The sequence below is a fragment of the Arvicanthis niloticus genome, chromosome 3, assembly GCF_011762505.2.
Source record: "Arvicanthis niloticus isolate mArvNil1 chromosome 3, mArvNil1.pat.X, whole genome shotgun sequence".
Taxonomy (NCBI): domain Eukaryota; kingdom Metazoa; phylum Chordata; class Mammalia; order Rodentia; family Muridae; genus Arvicanthis; species Arvicanthis niloticus.
Window position 1 is genome coordinate 86,482,851 of NC_047660.1, and position 6,705 is coordinate 86,489,555.

Below are 6,705 nucleotides of genomic sequence, written 5' to 3' on the forward strand. Positions count from 1 at the left end.
AAGTGTCATAGCATTAGGAAGGCTGAGAATTACCCTGTTCTAGACCCTTGGTTAACCATTTGCTTTTTTCTCTGTATGGGTTTTGTTTGGCGAAGAAGATTCAAGTCATGTACGTACAGAGATTTTTAACAAAGGCCAGAGTGTTCCTACTCCATTCTCTGACAGGAAGAAGTGTATAGGATAAAGGCATATGGAGCCTGACTGGCAGATAGCAGGGCCCCATATGCAGTCCCATGGGGCAGGGTCCAGAGAGAAGGGACACAGATATCCCTGGAGTGTATTTACCCTGAGCACATCACCCATGATGACATGTAGATGTGTCCTGAGCAGCCACATGCAAGCTTAGAAAGGGTATCAGGACACTAGATCTCTGGAAACCCAAAGAATAAATATTTATGGTACTTATGATACCAAGAAAAATGTAAGAGTGCAAGAGAAATTTCATCCATTCCCTAGAAGCAGTGTGTTTTGTGTCTGTCTCTACCTGGTTGGGTAAATAAGGCTCAGTCCACACTTCTCTGAAGTCTGCCCTGGACTCTCCATGTGCATATCATATGTAGCCTGCCCTTCTCTAGTCTGGGATCCCCCACCAAGCATGTGTGGTTCATGAAGACAGTGGGAGTCTTTGTACTCTGGCTTCCATGAGTTAGAGTCATAGCCCTGCCTGCAGAAGAGTATTGCTTAGGAGCCGTAGGACTTCAGGAGAAAGTTTCCTCCACTCTGGCCATCAGCAGGGATCCTTACCAGACTCCCTGCAGCGATCAGTGTCAGAGACACAAAGGGAAAAGAGTAGCATCACCAAGTCCCCCTTGTCACTCTCACTCCTTGGTGAAAAGGAAGATGGAATACAGCCCTCACCTGATTTGCAAGGAGAGTGTGTTGTGTTCAACTATCTGTTGAGCCTAAATCCCATGTCTTAGGGGATAAGCAGGATATTTTCAGGTAAGTCTCACTTTGGAGTATCACCAAACTAAAGTAGAGAGTTGATTCTTAGCCTGGACCAAGATGGTAGAGAGACCCCATGACTGAACGTCATCCAAATCATATGATGATGCACCCTTAGAAGAGTCAAAATGAGCCAGGATGGGCAAAGTAATGAGTGGCCCCTATGTAAACTACCAGGCACTCTTCCTACAAAAGAAAGCACAGGTGGCACATGACCGGATGAAGAGTAGGTTCTGCTACCTTTTATACTGACCTCTCTGGGGACAGCTTGCATGACAAGCAGCATCAAAAACAGCTGATGTGCTGAGCCTTCCAGGGATCTTCTTGATGTGTGAGGCCCCTCAGGAATGCAATAGGAATGGAAGGTTTTCATTTACATCTATTGAGAGCGGTGTGGTTCCTGCAGATGTACAAGAGTCTAGTCTTTACTATGAGCAAAGACAAAATCACAGCTATATTCCCAATTACAAGACCCTCTGCTTTCTGTCTGTCTGACCCCAGCTTCCCTGGACCCAGGCTACCTCTCTGAGATGGAATGCATGACCACAGAGGATCCAGGTGTCTTGCTATATGTATTTTAAGGAAGAAAATCCCTGCCCTATCTGACTTCAGTTTCTGATTCCCCTTCCCAGAGGCCAGAAGTGCAACTCTGCCCCTGGTCAAGGGTGACTCTGAGCACTGATGAAACTGAGGTCTCACACTGACCTCAGCCAAGTCACAAGTCAAGGAGGATGCTCTGCCCTCTCCAGCAGAGAACTTGCCTATTTTACCAGAAATACTCTCAGCAGACATCTCTCTGATGAAGAACTGGGTACCAGGTTGCTCTTCAACGCTGAGGAGAGCAGTTTCCCCATTTGTTTCAAATGTTCTTTGATTTTTTTTCACAAGACAAGGGTCACAGGTATAGCTGACCAGACACTTGGATTGTAGGACCCATAAATCAATATTAGAAGTGGTATTCCTACATTATCCGTATCTCTGTTGTGTCCTTTACATGTTTGGGCCCAGAAAGAAATGAATGCATCCTTATATGCCATCATGCATGTAATGTTGACAGTCTGCTCATCCCACATGAACATCTTCCCCCATCCCACCCTGTCTATTCATTTAAATATATCATGGTTTATTTGAGAGTATTAGAGCACATGCCTTCATATACTACTACAGATAGTCTTACTCCTTTATTTCCATCCTTTCTACAGTATGTCTCTTTTTTTTTTAATTTGTATCTTGGTTTGGGTTTTTGAGACAGGATTTCTCTGTGTAGCCCTGGCTGTCCTAGAACTTACTCTGGAGACCAGAGTGGCCCCAAACTCAGAGCCTCTGCCTCTGCTTCCTGAGTGCTGGGATTGAAGGTATGAGCCACCATTACCTGGGCGTTATGTCATTTTAAATAAAATATTTTTCTTAAAATTTTTATAACATTAATTTGTGATGCATTATTTTTTGTTTTGAAATAAGGTCTCACTTTGTATCTCAGGCTGGTCTCTCACCCATAATTTTGGGATTATGGGAATATAATATGAAGTTATAATTTTACACATAAGAGTAATTTTTATAAGTAATCTGTCTTTGCAGCTTAGGAAATCTTTGCATACATCCTCTCAAACTGAAACCCCATACACACATCCAGAAACGATCCGGCATTCTTTGACATGACATGGCAAATTGTTTCACTAAACACACTGCGATCTCCATCAGATTTAGTTGTTCACGTCTGTGTGCATTTTCTGAACAGCACAGATGAGAGTCTTAGCCAACTGAAAGCCTTTAATAAACTATGAAATTGGTTTCAATTGGTCATTAAACAAACAACTTTAGTATTTTGTGTTCAGCATATAGGCATATGTAATAAAATACATATCATAAACACTAAAAAATAAAGCCATGTCACTGGGACAAGACTGAATTCTACAGGAGTTAAAAGCCTCGCTATATTATTTCTGCCTTTTCCCTTCCAGAGTTACTCAGACCTGCTTTTCTAGACATTTCCACTTGAAATGTAGCCAAGAAAATCTGATTTTAACATAAAATGTTTTTCAAGTGGCCCTAATTCCTAACTTGAGCACAGGAACATTAATTTCGGCTACCACAGTATGGTATTTTAAAATGCTCTGTGTATCATCAAGAAGTTAAAATGTGTTACTTGATGTGTGTAAATGTGTCTAAATGTCTCCATGTTACTTAATGCTAATGTGTGTAAACGTGTCTAAATGTCTCCTAACATGTGTATTGTCAGTGGCATTTACAAGTGCTTAGTTTAATGTCATTTTTACTTCCAGTCACACCTAACGGTCTCAAGCACACAGCCCTGGCCTCCTATTTATCTTCTTCTCATGTCCATTCCTGAACCCCATCGCCCAACTTAACACTGCACAGTGGCCTAGAAGGCGGGTGTGGATGTTCCATCTCCTACAGCTGATACAAGGATCCTCTTCCTGGTGTGTGTGAGTGCCCTGTGTGTGGGTGAGGGTCAATCAGGACCACCTCTCTAAAGCCAAGTACTTTCTTTCCACTCCCCTTGAAAACTCAGAGGTTTGTAATTTGATCATTTGTCCTCATTTTCCCATGATAGGTACTGAACGTGTTACATTTCCAGATGTTTGGAAATACCTGTTAGGGAAAGCTGGTGTATCGTTCTTACCCTAGCTCCCAGCATACACCCTGGCTGAGATCAGAACCTCACCAGGGATGGAGTCATTTATAGATGGAAATGAAGCCCAGAAAGTCAGAATTCACACATGCAGAAAAGCAGACAGCTGAGAGGGGATAATTGAGAGGGATTCCCCAACACCATGCCTTCTGGGTTCTGCACAGGGGATATACTCTCAGCGTCAGCATAGGGGACAACCCACAAATCTCTGAACTTTGTCCAACCAGCAGCCATACCCCACTTGCAAAGAGAACTGTTCAGGCACCTGTACTGGAGCCTCTGCAACTCACACTTCCAAAAGTCCACAGCCTGTAGCCCCACACCTAAAATGTACCATGAGGGAACAAGACTGGGAGGCACATGAGAGAGACCACAAAAGCAGAGTCAAGCCAGGTCCCAAGACTGCAGCCTACAACTCTTGAGGACTCGTTTCCTGGGACCTGGACCAGCTGCCACTAACTGAAACCAGGCTCGGTGCCTGTGTAATGGTGGAATACTTGTCTGGTTCATAGTTGCTGGAAGTTACCTTCTTCCACCACCACCCCTCCTGCTCTTCACCCCTCCACTCCACCCTAAGTCCCATCCAAGATCATACCACCATCTCCTTCCCTACTGCCGCTCTAACCTTTGCTTTCCTGGGCCCTGTCTGTTCTACCCAAGATTCTCTGAAACCCCTCCTTTCAAGATCCTCATGGATGGATTCTTGGGACCTAGAAACACTCCTGGGGTATTTGTTGAGGTTTCTCACTGCATCTCTGCCAATCTGAGAGCCCACACCAACACCACACTCCCCATTTGTAGAATGGCAGCCTTGTCCCAGGTTAGGATAAATTCTGTGACATTGGAGAATCTGAAGGTGTCCAGGGACACGAAGCCTTGAGAGTAATAAAAAGGATGGGAAATGATAGTTAAGTTGTGTGTGTGTGTGTTAATTAGCTTTGTGGTGCCATAACAAAACACTTGAAGCAGTTAGCTTTTTTAAAAGATGGGTTTATTTTTTTTAGAACATAATTGTTCTGCTGTAAATAAGTAATATACATAAAAATATTACATAATTTACATAATTATAGTGATTTAAATCACATTTTTTAAAAAATTGATTACTAAAACTAAATATAAAATGTCCAAACTATAATTAAGATGTTTTTCCCTTTATAACCCATTGAGTCTAATTAGAGCTGCAGGTGTGTGCTTGGGTGTAGGGCCAGACCCAAGTGTGGGCAGCTCTCCTCAAGAAAACATCCCTCCTCCTCCCAGCAGCCCACAGCCACCAATAAATAACACTCAGCAGGAGCAGGGCTTCACCAGCATCTGCTCAGTCCAAGGTTTGGCTCACAGTTCTGAAGACTCCTGTCAAAGATCAGGTGGTCCTTTGTCTTTAAGACTTTGGAAAGATGGTATTTCAAGTCAGCATCTGGTGTGGATGGTGTATCTAGGAGATAGAAAATAAAATGTAAGAGATGAAAGTGTCACCTTCCCGTTGAAGTATATGTCCCCAGGGATTAACAAGCTCCCATTAGGCTACAGTACAGCTACCTGTCATCTAACCCACAACAATCTGCATAGCATCTAAGAACATGTGCACTGTTTTTTCTTTTCTTCAAATTTAAGTGGAAAAACAAGCCACACACTGGACGATATTGCCACACCTGATAGAAGCCTGGTGTTCAGAATACACGGTGAGCCTAGTGTTCAGAATACATGGTGTAAATGAGCAAACACTCAAAGAGCAACAGCCTGGATAAAGAAAGAACACACGCACACAGGCTCTTCGGAGGAGGAAACAAATGCACAGGTCATGTGACCAGATGGCCAGTCCACTTAAGAATTAATAAAAGGCAGATTAAGGCTACAGTCTAAGCTATCTACTTGACAGGAAAGCCCCTAAAACTGTGACAATAAGAACTGTCATGAAAGATGGGTTAAGGACCCTAACGTTGTAAAGCCAGTATCCTAGATTTCATCAATCTCAATTCGTTACTTATTTGAGATTGTCATTATTTTAAAGACAATAACAAAAATAAAAAGATTTCTGGAGACCCAGTTCTATCCCTTGTAAAATTTATCTTGTAGGTCTATTTTAAAATTAATAAGAGGGAAGGTTGTGATTCTTAATGGCTTTTATGAGCATACAGGCATAAAAAGAAGAGTGATTTCCCTTAAAGTCTGGGTGGCCTGAATTCCTTTTGAATGCAGTTGTGTGGTACCATCTCTCCACATCATGCCCCCCTCTGCCACTCCAGGTACTTTGATGGAGAAGGGTGAAGGCACCGGAAGAGCCCACCCACACTCCTCTCTGAACCTTGACAACTTGGCAAAGCTCTGACCAGAGAACAGCACAAATGACACCACGCCTGGTGGACTGATGTCATAAAGGGCTCCATGGTCTCAAGATCCTCACTGCAGACACTATCTCCTCAAGCTCTGGGCCTTCATGAAGGAAGTTCATGCCCTCTGATGCTGTGAAGAGGCCCAAGTCACAGGGAAAGACCACAGGTTAGGGTTTTATGACCATTCCAATTTAGCCACCCTGAAGTTCCTCAACTCTGGTGCCACAGGGGACAGTGAAGAAGCTTCCAGAGAATTCCAGTCTTTCCTAGTACTGGGGTTTTCCCTTCCAGGGGGACTTCCCCACTCCACCTTAACTGAGGATCTGATTCACTTAACCTTAGATCACAATAAAATGGTTGTGTTAAGTCATCAAGGTTGGTCAGCCTGTGGATGAATGAACTACTCCCACCCACTGGGAACCCTGACAGCTGTTGTACACATCTCTTTCTGAAGTCAGACATTGTCTGCTGCTTTTAGGACCCACATTTAACTAACTACTTTCTACACACCTGCCCCTTGGTGTCTTGACCTCTTCACCCATAGTAACAGGTGAGCTCAGTCACCTTCTCATTAACAAAATTTATTGAGGTGGCTCCTAAGGATGCCCTGTGAGGGCTTGTGATGTGGAAAAGGAGTTTTCATCTGAGACTGCTGCAAAGGTCCTGTGACTCTCTTGGTACTGTCAGCATGAAGGCATTGAGCACAGAAGCAGGTCACAAAGTCACCATGTCAACCTTCCTGTCCATCATAACCCTACAGTGTTTTGTCCCAAGGTG